This window comes from Dermacentor variabilis, chromosome 6 (assembly GCF_050947875.1).
Source record: "Dermacentor variabilis isolate Ectoservices chromosome 6, ASM5094787v1, whole genome shotgun sequence".
Classification (NCBI taxonomy): domain Eukaryota; kingdom Metazoa; phylum Arthropoda; class Arachnida; order Ixodida; family Ixodidae; genus Dermacentor; species Dermacentor variabilis.
In genome coordinates this window covers 20,943,016-20,959,914 of record NC_134573.1, presented here as the reverse complement: position 1 = coordinate 20,959,914, position 16,899 = coordinate 20,943,016, and positions in this window count along the sequence as shown.

Genomic DNA, 16,899 nt, shown 5'->3' with positions numbered 1-16,899 from the left:
GAAGTAGTGAAATTATTACGGTAATGTTGGGGGTGAGAGAAAGCGTCACGAACCTCTCCCGATAACATTTAGTGGCGTGAAACAAACTGCATCACACGGCGGAGCTGCTTTTGGTTATCTTCGTCACAGAACCTGGCGCCGCGAGGGGTGCTTGAAATGTAGTCCGAAAAGTAGTGAAAGTATTACGGTAATTTTGGGGGTCAGAGAAAGCGTCACGAACCTCTCCCGGTAACATTCAGTACACGCGAACTAACTGCATCCCACGGCCGAGCTGCTTTTGGTTAACTTCGTCACAAAACCTGGCGCCGCGAGGGTGCTTGAAATGTAGTCCGGAAAGTAGTGAAATTATTACGGTAATGTTGGGGGTCAGAGAAAGCGTCACGAATCTCTCCCGGTAACATTTAGTACACGCGAAACTAACCGCATCACTCGACCGAGCTGCTTTTGGCTAACTTCGTCAGAAAAGCTGGCGCCGCGAGGGTGCTTAAAATGTAGTCCGAAAAGTTGTGAAATTATTACGGTAATGTTGGGGGTGAGAGAAAGCGTCACGAACCTCTCCCGGTAACATTCAGTACACGCAAAACTAATTGCATCACACGGCCGAGCTGCGTTTGGTTAACTTGGTCACAAAACCAGGCGCCGCGAGGGTGCTTGAAATGTAGTCCGAAAAGTAGTGAAATTATTACGGTAATGTTGGGGTCAGAGAAAGCGTCACAAACCTCTTCCGGTAACATTCAGTACACGCAAATCTAATTGCATCACACGGCCGAGCTGCGTTTGGATAACTTCGTCACAAAACCAGGCGCCGCGAGGGTGCTTGAAAAGTAGTCCAAGAAGTGGTGAAATTATTACGGTAATGTTTGGGGTCAGAGAACGCGTCACGAACGTCTCCCGGTAACATTTAGTACACGCGAAACTAACTGCATCACACGGCGAAGCTGCTTTTGGTTAACTTCGTCACAGAACCTGGCGTCGCGAGGGTGCTTGAAATGTTGTCCAAAAAGTAGTGAAATTATTACGGTGGTGTTGGGGGTCAGAGAAAGCGTCAGGAACCTCTCCCGGTAACATTCAGTACACGCGAAACTAACTGCATCCCACGGCCGAGCTGCTTTTGGTTAACTTCGTCACAATACCTGGCGCCGCGAGGGTGCTTGAAATGTAGTCCGAAAAGTAGTGAAATTATTACGGTAATGTTGGGGGTCAGAGAAAGCGTCACAAACCTCTTGCGGTAACATTTAGTACACGCAAATCTAATTGCATCACACGGCCGAGCTGCGTTTGGTTAACTTCGTCACAAAACCAGGCGCCGCGAGGGTGCTTGAAAAGTAGTCCAAGAAGTAGTGAAATTTATACGGTAATGTTGGGGGTCAGAGAAAGCGTCACGAACCTCTCCCGATAACATTTAGTGGACGTGAAACAAACTGCATCACACGGCGGAGCTGCTTTTGGTTATCTTCGTCACAGAACCTGGCGCCGCGAGGGTGCTTGAAATGTAGTCCGAAAAGTAGTGAAAGTATTACGGTAATTTTGGGGGTCAGAGAAAGCGTCACGAACCTCTCCCGGTAACATTCAGTACACGCGAAACTAACTGCATCCCACCGTCGTACTGCTTTTGGCTAATTTCGTCCCAAAACCTGGCGCCGCGAGGGTGTTTGAAATGTAGTCCGAAAGGGTAGTGAAATTATAACGGTAATGTTGGGGGTCAGAGAAAGCGTCACGAACCTCTCCCGGTAACATTCAGTACACGCAAAACAAATTGTATCACACGGCCGAACTGCTTTTGGTTAACTTCGTCACAAAACGTGGCGGAGCGAGGGTGCTTTAAATGTAGTCGAAAAAGTGGTGAAATTATTACGGTAATGTTTGGGGTCAGAGAAAGCGTCACGAACGTCTCCCGGTAACATTTAGTACACGCGAAACTAACTGCATCACACGGCGAAGCTGCTTTTGGTTAACTTCGTCACAGAACCTGGCGCCGCGAGGGTGCTTGAAATGTTGTCCAAAAAGTAGTGAAATTATTACGGTGGTGTTGGGGGTCAGAGAAAGCGTCACGAATCTCTCACGGTAACATTTATTACACGCGAAACTAACCGCATCACACGCCGAGCTGCTTTTGGTTAACTTCGTCACAGCACCTGGCGCCGCAAGGGTGCTTGAAATATAGTCCGAAAATAGTGAAATTATTACGGTAATGTTGGGGGTCAGAGAAAGCGTGACGAACCTCTCTCGGTAACACTCAGTACACGCGAAACTAACTGCATGACACGGCTGAGCTGCTTTTGGTATACTTCGTCACAAAACCTGGCGCCGCGAGGGTGCTTGAAATATAGTCCGAAAATAGTGAAATTATTACGGTAATGTTGGGGTCAGAGAAAGCGTCATGAACCTCTCCCGGTAACATTCAGTATACGCGAAACTAACTGCACCCCACGGCCGAGCTGCTTTTGGTTAAAGTCGTCACAAAACCTGGCGCCACGAGGGTGCTTGAAATGCAGTCCGAAAAGTAATGAAATTATTACGGTAATGTTGGGGGTCAGAGAAAGCGTCAGGAACCTCTCCCGGTAACATTCAGTACACGCGAAAATAACTGCATCACACGGCCGAGCTGCTTTTGGTTAACTTCGTCACAAAAGCTCGCGCCGCGAGGGTGCTTAAAATATAGTCCGAAAATATTGAAATTATTACGGAAATGTTGGGGGTCACAGAAAGCGTCATGAACCTCTCCCGGTAACATTCAGTACACGCGAACCTAACTGCACCCCACGGCCCAGCTGGTTTTGGTTAACTTCGTCACAAAACCTGGCGCCACGAGGGTGCTTGAATTGTAGTCCGAAATGTGTTGAAATTATTACGGTAATGTTGGGGCTCAGAGAAAGCGTCACGAACCTCTCCCGGTAATATTCCGTACACGCGAAACTAACTGCATTACACGGCCGAGCTGCGTTTGGTTAACTTCGTCACAGAACTGACGCCGCGAGGGTGCTTGAAATGTAGTCCGAAAAGTAGTGAAATATTTACGGTAAAGGTGGGGGACAGAAAAAGCATCACGAACCTCTCCCAGTAACATTCAGTACACGAGAAACTAACTGCATATCACGGCCGAGCTGATTTTGGTTAACTTCGTCACAAAACGTGGCGCCGCGAGGGTGCTCTAAATGTAGACCAAAAAGTAGTGAAATTATTACGCTAATGTTTGGGGTCACAGGAAGCGTCACGAAACTCTCCCGGGACCATTTAGTACACGCGAAACTAACTGCATCATTCGGCGGAGATGCTTTTGGTTAACTTTGTCACAAAACCAGGCGCCGCGAGGGTGCTTGAAATGTAGTCCGAAAGGTAATGAAATTACTACTTTAATGCTGGGGGTCAGAGAAAGCGTCACGAACCTCTCCCGGTAACATTCAGTACGTGCGAAACTAACTGCATCCCACGGCCGAGCTGATTTTGGTTAACTTCGTCACAAAACCTGGCGCCGCGAGGGTGCTTGAAATGTAGTCCGAAAAGTAATGAAATCATTACTTTAATGCTGGGGGTCCGAGAAAGCGTCCCGAACGTCTCCCGGTAACATTCAGTACACGCGAAACTAAGTGCATCCCACGGCCGAGCTGCTTTTGGTTAACTTCGTTACAAAACCTGGCGCCGCGAGGGTGCTTGAAATGTAGTCCGAAAAGTAGTGAAATAATTACGGTAATGTTGGGGGTCAGAGAAAGCGTCACGAACCTCTCCCGGTAACATTCAGTACACGCGAAACTAACTGCATCCCACGGCCGAGCTGCTTTTGGTTAACTTCTTCACAAAACCAGGCGCCGCGAGGGTGCTTGAAATGTAGTCCGAAAAGTATTGAAATTATTACGGCAATGTTGGGGGTGTGAGAAAGCGTCACCAACCTCTCCCTGTAACATTTAGTACACGCGAAACTAACTGCATCCCATGGCCGAGCTGCTTTTGGTTAACTTCGTCACAAAACCTGGCGCCGCGAGGGTGCTTGAAATGTAGTCCGAAAAGTAGAGAAATTATTACGGTAATGTTGGGGGTCAGAGAAAGCGTCACGAACCTCTCCCGGTAACATTCAGTACACGCAAAACTAATTGCATCACACGGCCGAGCTGCGTTTGGTTAACTTCGTCACAAAACCAGGCGCCGCGAGGGTGCTTGAAATGTAGTCCGAAAAGTAGTGAAATTATTACGGTAATGTTGGGGGACAGAGAAAGCGTCACGAACCTCTCCCGGTAACATTCAGTACACGCGAAACTAACTGAATCCCACGGTCGAGCTGCTATTGGTTAACTTCGTCATAAAACCTGGCGCCGCGAGGGTGCTTGAAATGTAGTCCGAAAAGTAGTGAAATTATTACGGTAATGTTGGGGGTCACAGGAAGCGTCACGAACCTCTTCCGGTAACCTTCAGTACACGCAAATCTAATTGCATCACACGGCCGAGCTGCGTTTGGTTAACTTCGTCACAAAACCAGGCGCCGCGAGGGTGCTTGAAAAGTAGTCCAAGAAGTAGTGAAATTATTACGGTAATGTTGGGGGTCAGAGAAAGCGTCACGAACCTCTCCCGATAACATTTAGTGGACGTGAAACAAACTGCATCACACGGCGGAGCTGCTTTTGGTTATCTTCGTCACAGAACCTGGCGCCGCGAGGGTGCTTGAAATGTAGTCCGAAAAGTAGTGAAAGTATTACGGTAATTTTGGGGGTCAGAGAAAGCGTCACGAACCTCTCCCGGTAACATTCAGTACACGCGAAACTAACTGCATCCCACGGCTGAGCTGCTTTTGGTTAACTTCGTCACAAAACCTGGCGCCGCGAGGGTGCTTGAAATGTAGTCCGAAAAGTAGTGAAATTATTACGGTAATGTTGGGGGTCAGAGAAAGCGTCACAAACCTCTTCCGGTAACATTCAGTACACGCAAATCTAATTGCATCACACGGCCGAGCTGCGTTTCGTTAACTTCGTCACAAAACCAGGCGCTGCGAGGGTGCTTGAAAAGTAGTCCAAGAAGTAGTGAATTTATTACGGTAATGTTGGGGGTCAGAGAAAGCGTCACGAACCTCTCCCGATAACATTTAGTGGACGTGAAGCAAACTGCATCACACGGCGGAGCTGCTTTTGGTTATCTTCGTCACAGAACCTGGCGCCGCGAGGGTGCTTGAAATGTAGTCCTAAAAGTAGTGAAAGTATTACGGTAATTTTGGGGGTCAGAGAAAGCGTCACGAACCTCTCCCGGTAACATTCAGTACACGCGAAACTAACTGCATCCCACGGCCGAGCTGCTTTTGGTTAACTTCGTCACAAAACCTGGCGCCGCGAGGGTGCTTGAAATGTAGTCCGAAAAGTAGTGAAATTATTACGGTAATGTTGGGGGTCAGAGAAAGCGTCACGAATCTCTCCCGGTAACATTTAGTACACGCGAAACTAACCGCATCACACGGCCGAGCTGCTTTTGGCTAACTTCGTCAGAAAAGCTGGCGCCGCGAGGGTGCCTAAAATGTAGTCCGAAAAGTAATGAAATCATTACTTTAATGCTGAGGGTCAGAGAAAGTGTCACGAACATCTCCCGGTAACATTCAGTACACGCGAAACTAATTGCATCCCACCGTCGTACTGCTTTTGGTTAATTTCGTCCCAAAACCTGGCGCCGCGAGGGTGTTTGAAATGTAGTCCGAAAGGGTAGTGAAATTATTACGGTAATGTTGGGGGTCAGAGAAAGCGTCACGAACCTCTCCCGGTAACATTCAGTACACGCAAAACTAATTGTATCACACGGCCGAACTGCTTTTGGTTAACTTCGTCACAAAACGTGGCGGAGCGAGGGTGCTTTAAATGTAGTCGAAAAAGTGGTGAAATTATTACGGTAATGTTTGGGGTCAGAGAAAGCGTCACGAACGTCTCCCGGTAACATTTAGTACACGCGAAACTAACTGCATCACATGGCGAAGCTGCTTTTGGTTAACTTCGTCACAGAACCTGGCGCCGCGAGGGTGCTTGAAATGTAGTCCAAAAAGTAGTGAAATTATTACGGTGGTGTTGGGGGTCAGAGAAAGCGTCACGAATCTCTCCCGGTAACATTTATTACACGCGAAACTAACCGCATCACACGGCCGAGCTGCTTTTGGTTAACTTCGTCACAGCACCTGGCGCCGCAAGGGTGCTTGAAATATAGTCCGAAAATAGTGAAATTATTACGATAATGTTGGGGGTCAGAGAAAGCGTGACGAACCTCTCTCGGTAACACTCAGTACACGCGAAACTAACTGCATCACACGGCTGAGCTGCTTTTGGTATACTTCGTCACAAAACCTGGCGCCGCGAGGGTGCTTGAAATATAGTCCGAAAATAGTGAAATTATTACGGTAATGTTGGGGTCAGAGAAAGCGTCATGAACCTCTCCGGTAACATTCAGTATACGCGAAACTAACTGCACCCCACGGCCGAGCTGCTTTTGGTTAAAGTCGTCACAAAACCTGGCGCCACGAGGGTGCTTGAAATGCAGTCCGAAAAGTAATGAAATTATTACGGTAATGTTGGGGGTCACAGAAAGCGTCATGAACCTCTCCCGGTAACATTCAGTACACGCGAACCTAACTGCACCCCACGGCCCAGCTGCTTTTGGTTAACTTCGTCACAAAACCTGGCGCCACGAGGGTGCTTGAAATGTAGTCGAAAAGTGTTGAAATTATTACGGTAATGTTGGGGCTCAGAGAAAGCGTCACGAACCTCTCCCGGTAATATTCCGTACACGCGAAACTAACTGCATTATACGGCCGAGCTGCGTTTGGTTAACTTCGTCACAGAACTGACGCCGCGAGGGTGCGTGAAATGTAGTCCGAAAAGTAGTGAAATATTTACGGTAAAGGTGGGGGACAGAAAAAGCATCACGAACCTCTCCCGGTAACATTCAGTACACGCGAAACTAACTGCATATCACGGCCGAGCTGATTTTGGTTAACTTCGTCACAAAACGTGGCGCCGCGAGGGTGCTCTAAATGTAGACCAAAAAGTAGTGAAATCATTACGCTAATGTTTGGGGTCACAGGAAGCGTCACGAAACTCTCCCGGGACCATTTAGTACACGCGAAACTAACTGCATCATTCGGCGGAGATGCTTTTGGTTAACTTTGTCACAAAACCAGGCGCCGCGAGGGTGCTTGAAATGTAGTCCGAAATGTAATGAAATTACTACTTTAATGCTGGGGGTCAGAGAAAGCGTCACGAACCTCTCCCGGTAACATTCAGTACGTGCGAAACTAACTGCATCCCACGGCCGAGCTGATTTTGGTTAACTTCGTCACAAAACCTGGCGCCGCGAGGGTGCTTGAAATGTAGTCCGAAAAGTAATGAAATCATTACTTTAATGCTGGGGGTCCGAGAAAGCGTCCCGAACCTCTCCCGGTAACATTCAGTACACGCGAAACTAAGTGCATCCCACGGCCGAGCTGCTTTTGGTTAACTTCGTTACAAAACCTGGCGCCGCGAGGGTGCTTGAAATGTAGTCCGAAAAGTAGTGAAATAATTACGGTAATGTTGGGGGTCAGAGAAAGCGTCACGAACCTCTCCCGGTAACATTCAGTACACGCGAAACAAACTGCATCACACGGCGGAGCTGCTTTTGGTTATCTTCGTCACAGAACCTGGCGCCGCGAGGGTGCTTGAAATGTAGTCCGAAAAGTAGTGAAAGTATTACGGTAATTTTGGGGGTCAGAGAAAGCGTCACGAACCTCTCCCGGTAACATTCAGTACACGCGAAACTAACTGCATCCCACGGCCGAGCTGCTTTTGGTTAACTTCGTCACAAAACCTGGCGCCGCGAGGGTGCTTGAAATGTAGTCCGAAAAGTAGTGAAATTATTACGGTAATGTTGGGGGTCAGAGAAAGCGTCACGAATCTCTCCCGGTAACATTTAGTACACGCGAAACTAACCGCATCACACGGCCGAGCTGCTTTTGGCTAACTTCGTCAGAAAAGCTGGCGCCGCGAGGGTGCTTAAAATGTAGTCCGAAAAGTAATGAAATCATTACTTTAATGCTGAGGGTCAGAGAAAGTGTCACGAACCTCTCCCGGTAACATTCAGTACACGCGAAACTAATTGCATCCCACCGTCGTACTGCTTTTGGTTAATTTCGTCACAAAACCTGGCGCCGCGTGGGTGCTTGAAATGTAGTCCGAAAAGTAGTGAAATTATTACGGTAATGTTGGGGGTCAGAGAAAGCGTCACGAACCTCTCCCGGTAACATTCAGTACACGCAAAACTAATTGTATCACACGGCCGAACTGCTTTTGGTTAACTTCGTCACAAAACGTGGCGGAGCGAGGGTGCTTTAAATGTAGTCGAAAAAGTGGTGAAATTATTACGGTAATGTTTGGGGTCAGAGAAAGCTTCACGAACCTCTCCCGGTAACATTTAGTACACGCGAAACTAACTGCATCACACGGCGAAGCTGCTTTTGGTTAACTTCGTCACAGAACCTGGCGCCGCGAGGGTGCTTGAAATGTAGTCCAAAAAGTAGTGAAATTATTACGGTGGTGTTGGGGGTCAGAGAAAGCGTCACGAATCTCTCCCGGTAACATTTATTACACGCGAAACTAACCGCATCACACGGCCGAGCTGCTTTTGGTTAACTTCGTCACAGCACCTGGCGCCGCAAAGGTGCTTGAAATATAGTCCGAAAATAGTGAAATTATTACGGTAATGTTGGGGGTCAGAGAAAGCGTGACGAACCTCTCTCGGTAACACTCAGTACACGCGAAACTAACTGCATCACACGGCTGAGCTGCTATTGGTATACTTCGTCACAAAACCTGGCGCCGCGAGGGTGCTTGAAATATAGTCCGAAAATAGTGAAATTATTACGGTAATGTTGGGGTCAGAGAAAGCATCATGAACCTCTCCCGGTAACATTCAGTATACGCGAAACTAACTGCACCCCACGGCCGAGCTGCTTTTGGTTAAAGTCGTCACAAAACCTGGCGCCACGAGGGTGCTTGAAATGCAGTCCGAAAAGTAATGAAATTTTTACGGTAATGTTGGGGGTCAGAGAAAGCGTCAGGAACCTCTCCCGGTAACATTCTGTACACGCGAAAATAACTGCATCACACGGCCGAGCTGCTTTTGGTTAACTTCGTCACAAAAGCTCGCGCCGCGAGGGTGCTTAAAATATAGTCCGAAAATATTGAAATTATTACGGAAATGTTGGGGGTCACAGAAAGCGTCATGAACCTCTCCCGGTAACATTCAGTACACGCGAACCTAACTGCACCCCACGGCCCAGCTGCTTTTGGTTAACTTCGTCACAAAACCTGGCACCACGAGGGTGCTTGAAATGTAGTCCGAAAAGTGTTGAAATTATTACGGTAATGTTGGGGCTCAGGGAAAGCGTCACGAACCTCTCCCGGTAACATTCCGTACACGCGAAACTAACTGCATTACACGGCCGAGCTGCTTTTGGTTCACTTCGTCACAGAACTGACGCCGCGAGGGTGCTTGAAATGTAGTCCGAAAAGTAGTGAAATATTTACGGTAAAGGTGGGGGACAGAAAAAGCATCACGAACCTCTCCCGGTAACATTCAGTACACGCGAAACTAACTGCATATCACGGCCGAGCTGATTTTGGTTAACTTCGTCACAAAACGTGGCGCCGCGAGGGTGCTCTAAATGTAGACCAAAAAGTAGTGAAATTATTACGCTAATGTTTGGGGTCAGAGGAAGCGTCACGAAACTCTCCCGGGACCATTTAGTACACGCGAAACTAACTGCATCATTCGGCGGAGATGCTTTTGGTTAACTTTGTCACAAAACCAGGCGCCGTGAGGGTGCTTGAAATGTAGTCCGAAAAGTAGTGAAATAATTACGGTAATGTTGGGGGTGTGAGAAAGCGTCACGAACCTCTCCCTGTAACATTTAGTACACGCGAAACTAATTGCATCCCATGGCAGAGCTGCTTTTGGTTAACTTCGTCACAAAACCGGGCGCCGCGAGGGTGCTTGAAATGTAGTCCGAAAAGTAGAGAAATTATTACGGTAATGTTGGGGGTCAGAGAAAGCGTCACGAACCTCTTCCGGTAACCTTCAGTACACGCAAATCTAATTGCATCACATGGCCGTGCTGCGTTTGGTTAACTTCGTCACAAAACCAGGCGCCGCGAGGGTGCTTGAAAAGTAGTCCAAGAAGTAGTGAAATTATTACGGTAATGTTGGGGGTCAGAGAAAGCGTCACGAACCTCTCCCGATAACATTTAGTGGACGTGAAACAAACTGCATCACACGGCGGAGCTGCTTTTGGTTATCTTCGTCACAGAACCTGGCGGCGCGAGGGTGCTTGAAATGTAGTCCAAAAAGTAGTGAAAGTATTACGGTAATTTTGGGGGTCAGAGAAAGCGTCACGAATCTCTCCCGGTAACATTTAGTACACGCAAAACTAATTGCATCACACGGCCGAGCTGCGTTTGGTTAACTTCGTCACAAAACCAGGCGCGGCGAGGGTGCTTGAAATGTAGTCCGAAAAGTAGTGAAATTATTACGGTAATGTTGGGGTCAGAGAAAGCGTGACGAATCTCTCCCGGTAACATTTAGTACACGCGAAACTAAACGCATCACACGGACGAGCTGCTTTTGGTTAACTTCGTCACAAAAGCTGGCGCCGCGATGGTACTTGAAATGCAGTCCGAAAAGTAGTGAAATTATTACGGTAATGTTGGGGGACAGAGAAAGCGTCACGAACCTCTCCCGGTAACATTCAAAACACGCGAAACTAACTGCATCCCATGGCCGAGCTGCTTTTGGTTAACTTCGTCACAAAACCTGGCGCCGCGAGGGTGCTTGAAATATAGTCCGAAAAGTAGTGAAATTATTACGGTAATGTTGGGGGTCAGAGAAAGCGTCACGAACCTCTTCCGGTAACCTTCAGTACACGCAAATCTAATTGCATCACACGGCCGAGCTGCGTTTGGTTAACTTCGTCACAAAACCAGGCGCCGCGAGGGTGCTTGAAAAGTTGTCCAAGAAGTAGTGAAATTATTACGGTAATGTTGGGGGTCAGAGAAAGCGTCACGAACCTCTCCCGATAACATTTAGTGGACGTGAAACAAACTGCATCACACGGCGGAGCTGCTTTTCGTTATCTTCGTCACAGAACCTGGCGCCGCGAGGGTGCTTGAAATGTAGTCCGAAAAGTAGTGAAAGTATTACGGTAATTTTGGGGGTCAGAGAAAGCGTCACGAACCTCTCCCGGTAACATTCAGTACACGCGAAACTAAGTGCATCCCACGGCCGAGCTGCTTTTGGTTAACTTCGTCACAAAACCTGGCGCCGCGAGGGTGCTTGAAATGTAGTCCGAAAAGTAGTGAAATTATTACGGTAATGTTAGGGGTGAGGGAAAGCGTCACGAACCTCTCCCGGTAACATTCAGTACACGCAAAACTAATTGCATCACACGGCCGAGCTGCGTTTGGTTAACTTCGTCACAAAACCAGGCGCCGCGAGGGTGCTTGAAATGTAGTCCGAAAAGTAGTGAAATTATTACGGTAATGTTGTGGTCAGAGAAAGCGTGACGAATCTCTCCCGGTAACATTTAGTACACGCGAAACTAACCGCATCACACGGACGAGCTGCTTTTGGTTAACTTCGTCACAAAAGCTGGCGCCGCGAGGGTGCTTGAAATGCAGTCCGAAAAGTAGTGAAATTATTACAGTAATGTTGGGGGACAGAGAAAGCGTCACGAACCTCTTCCGGTAACATTCAGTACACGCAAATCTAATTGCATCACACGGCCGAGCTGCGTTTGGTTAACTTCGTCACAAAACCAGGCGCCGCAAGGGTGCTTGAAAAGTAGTCCAAGAAGTAGTGAAATTATTACGGTAATGTTGGGGGTCAGCGAAAGCGTCACGAACCTCTCCCGATAACATTTAGTGGACGTGAAACAAACTGCATCACAGGGCGGAGCTGCTTTTGGTTATCTTCGTCACAGAACCTGGCGCCGCGAGGGTGCTTGAAATTTAGTCCGAAAAGTAGTGAAAGTATTACGGTAATTTTGCGGGTCAGAGAAAGCGTCACGAACCTCTCCCGGTAACATTCAATTCACGCAAAACTAACTGCATCCCACGGCCGAGCTGCTTTTGGTTAACTTCGTCACAACACCTGGCGCCGCGAGGGTGCTTGAAATGTAGTCCGAAAAGTAGTGAAATTATTACGGTAATGTTGGGGGTCAGAGAAAGCGTCACGAATCTCTCCCGGTAACATTTAGTACACGCGAAACTATCCGCATCACACGGACGAGCTGCTTTTGGCTAACTTCGTCAGAAAAGCTGGCGCCGCGAGGGTGCTTCAAATGTAGTGCGAAAAGTTGTGAAATTATTACGGTAATGTTGGGGGTGAGAGAAAGCGTCACGAACCTCTCCCGGTAACATTCAGTACACGTAAAACTAAATGCATACCACCGCCGAGCTGCTTTTGGTTAACTTCGTCACAAAACTGGCCCCGCGAGGGTGCTTGAAATGTAGTCCGAAAAGTAGTGAAATGATTACGGTAATGTTGGGGGTCAGAGAAAGCGTCACGCACCTCTCCCGGTAACATTCAAACACGCGAAACTAACTGCATCACAGGGCCGAGCTGCTTTTACTTAACTTCGTCACGAGACTGGCGACGCGAGGGTGCTTGAAATGTAGTCCGAAAAGTAGTGAAATTATTACGGTAATGTTGGGGGAAAGAGAAAGCGTCACGGACCTCTCCGGTAACATTTAGTACGCGCGAAACTAACTGCATCACACGGCCGAGCTGCTTTTGGTTAACTTCTTCACAAAACCTGGCGCCGCGAGGGTGCTTGAAATGTAGTCCGAAAGGTAATGAAATCATTACTTTAATGCTGGGGGTCAGGGAAAGCGTCACGAACCTCTCCAGGTAACATTCAGTACACGCGAAATTAATTGCATCCCACCGCCGAGCTGCTTTTGGTTAACTTCGTCACAAAACCTGGCGCCGCGAGGGTGCTTGAAATGTAGTCCGAAAAGTAGTGAAATTATTACGGTAATGTTGGGGGTCAGAGAAAGCGTCACGGATCTCTCCCGGTAATATTTAGTACACGCGAAACTAACCGCATCACACGGCCGAGCTGCTTTTGGTTAACTTCGTCACAAAAGCTGGCACCGCGAGGGTGCTTAAAATGTAGTCCGAAAAGTTGTGAAATTATTACGGTAATGTTGGGGGTGAGAGAAAACATCACGAACCTCTCCCGGTAACATTCAGTACACGTAAAACTAACTGCATACCACGGCCGAGCTGCTTTTGGTTAACTTCGTCACAAAACTGGCCCCGCGAGGGTGCTTGAAATGTAGTCCGAAAAGTAGTGAAATTATTACGGTAATGTTGGGCGTCAGAGAAAGCGTCACACACCTCTCCCGGTAACATTCAAACACGCGAAACTAACTGCATCACAGGGCCGAGCTGCTTTTGCTTACCTTCGTCACCAGACTGGCGCCGCGAGGGTGCTTGAAATGTAGTCCGAAAAGTAGTGAAATTATTACGGTAATGTTGGGGGACAGAGAAAGCGTCACGGACCTCTCCCGGTAACATTTAGTACGCGCGAAACTAACTGCATCACACGGCCGCGCTGCTTTTGGTTAACTTCTTCACAAAACCTGGCGCCGCGAGCGTGCTTGAAATGTAGTCCGAAAAGTAATGAAATCATTACTTTAATGCTGGGGGTCAGAGAAAGCGTCACGAACCTCTCCCGGTAACATTCAGTACACGCGAAACTAATTGCATCCCACCGCCGTGCTGCTTTTGGTTAATTTCGTCACAAAACCAGGCGCCGCGAGGGTGCTTGAAATGTAGTCCGAAAAGTAGTGAAATTATTACGGCAATGTTGGAGGTCAGAGAAAGCGTCACGGACCTCTCCCGGTAACATTTAGTACGCGCGAAACTAACTGCATCACACGGCCGAGCTGCTTTTGGTTAACTTCTTCACAAAACCTGGCGCCGCGAGGGTGCTTGAAATGTAGTCCGAAAAGTAATGAAATCATTACTTTAATGCTGGGGGTCAGGGAAAGCGTCACGAACCTCTCCAGGTAACATTCAGTACACGCGAAACTAATTGCATCCCACCGCCGAGCTGCTTTTCGTTAACTTCGTCACAAAACCTGGCGCCGCGAGGGTGCTTGAAATGTAGTCCGAAAAGTAGTGAAATTATTACGGTAATGTTGGGGGTCAGAGAAAGCGTCACGGATCTCTCCCGGTAATATTTAGTACACGCGAAACTAACCGCATCACACGGCCGAGCTGCTTTTGGTTAACTTCGTCACAAAAGCTGGCACCGCGAGGGTGCTTAAAATGTAGTCCGAAAAGTTGTGAAATTATTACGGTAATGTTGGGGGTGAGAGAAAACATCACGAACCTCTCCCGGTAACATTCAGTACACGTAAAACTAACTGCATACCACCGCCGAGATGCTTTTGGTTAACTTCGTCACAAAACTGGCCCCGCGAGGGTGCTTGAAATGTAGTCCGAAAAGTAGTGAAATTATTACGGTAATGTTGGACGTCAGAGAAAGCGTCACACACCTCTCCTGGTAACATTCAAACACGCGAAACTAACTGCATCACAGGGCCGAGCTGCTTTTGCTTACCTTCGTCACCAGACTGGCGCCGCGAGGGTGCTTGAAATGTAGTCCGAAAAGTAGTGATATTATTACGGTAATGTTGGGGGACAGAGAAAGCGTCACGGACCTCTCCCGGTAATATTTAGTACGCGCGAAACTAACTGCATCACACGGCCGAGCTGCTTTTGGTTAACTTCTTCACAAAACCTGGCGCCGCGAGCGTGCTTGAAATGTAGTCCGAAAAGTAATGAAATCATTACTTTAATGCTGGGGGTCAGAGAAAGCGTCACGAACCTCTCCCGGTAACATTCAGTACATGCGAAACTAATTGCATCCGACCGCCGTGCTGCTTTTGGTTAATTTCGTCACAAAACCAGGCGCCGCGAGGGTGCTTGAAATGTAGTCCGAAAAGTAGTGAAATTATTACGGCAATGTTGGAGGTCAGAGAAAGCGTCACGGACCTCTCCCGGTAACATTTAGTACGCGCGAAACTAACTGCATCACACGGCCGAGCTGCTTTTGGTTAACTTCTTCACAAAACTGGCGCCGCGAGGGTGCTTGAAATGTAGTCCGAAAAGTAATGAAATCATTACTTTAATGCTGGGGGAAGAAAAAGCGTCACGAACCTCTCCAGGTAACATTCAGTAAACGCGAAACTAATTGCATCCCACCGCCGAGCTGCTTTTGGTTAACTTCGTCAAAAAACGTGGCGGAGCGAGGGTGCTTTAAATGTAGTCCAAAAAGTGGTGAAGTTATTACGGTAATGTTTGGGGTCAGAGAAAGCGTCACGAACCTCTCCCGGTAACATTTAGCACACGCGAAACTAACTGCATCACACGGCGAAGCTGCTTTTGGTTAACTTCGTCACAGAACCTGGCGCCACGAGGGTGCTTGAAATGTAGTCCGAAAAGTAGTGAAATTATTACGGTAATTTTGGGGGTCAGAGAAAGCGTCACGAACCTCTCCCGGTAACATTCAATACACGCGAAACTAACAGCATCCCACGGGCGAGCTGCTTTTGGTTAACTTCGTCACAAAACCTGGCGCCGCGAGGGTGCTTGAAATGTAGTCCGGAAAGTAATGAAATCATTACTTTAATGCTGGGGGTCCGAGAAAGCGTCACGAACCTCTCCCGGTAAGATTCAGTACACGCGAAACTAATTGCATCCCACGGCCGAGCTGCTTTTGGTTAACTTCGTCACAAAACCTGGCGCCGCGAGGGTGCTTGAAATGTAGTCCGAAAAGTAGTGAAAATATTACGGTAATGTTGGGGGTCAGAGAAAGCGTCACGAACCTCTGCCGGTAACATTCAGTACACGCGAAACTAACTGCATCCCACGGCCGAGCTGCTTTTGGTTAACTTCGTCACAAAACGTGGCGCCGCGAGGGTGCTTGAAAAGTAGTCCAAGAAGTAGTGAAATTATTACGGTAATGTTGGGGGTCAGAGAAAGCGTGACGAACCTCTCCCGATAACATTTAGTGGACGCGAAACTAACTGCATCACACGGCGGAGCTGCTTTTGGTTAAGTTCGTCACAGAACCTGGCGCCGCGAGGGTGCTTGAAATGTAGTCCGAAAAGTAGTGAAATTATTACGGTAATTTTGGGGGTCAGAGAAAGCGTCACGAACCTCTCCCGGTAACATTCAGTACACGCGAAACTAACTGCATCCGACGGCCGAGCTGCTTTTGGTTAACTTCGTCACAGAACCGGGCGCCGCCAGGGTGCTTGAAATGTAGTCCGAAAAGTAATGAAATCATTACTTTAATGCTGGGGGACAGAGAAAGCGTCACGAACCTCTCCCGGTAACATTCAGTACACGCGAAACTAACAGCATCCCCCGGCCGAGCTGCTTTTGGTTAACTTCGTCACAAAACGCGGCGCCGCGAGGGTGCTTGAAATGTAGTCCAAAAAGTAGTGACATTATTACGGTAGTGTTGGGGGTCAGAGAATGCGTCACGAATCTCTCCCGGTAACATTTATTACACGCGAAACTAACCGCAGCACACGGCCGAGCTGCTTTTGGTTAACTTCGTCACAGCACCTGGCGCCGCGAGGGTGCTTGAAATGTAGTCCGAAATGTAATGAAATTACTACTTTAATGCTGGGGGTCAGAGAAAGCGTCACGAACCTCTCCCGGTAACATTCAGTACGTGCGAAACTAGCTGCATGCCACGGCCGAGCTGCTTGTGGTTAACTTCGTCACAAAACCTGGCGCCGCGAGGGTGCTTGAAATATAGTCCGAAAATAGCCAAATTATTACGGTAATGTTGGGGGTCAGAGAAAGCGTGACGAACCTCTCTCGGTA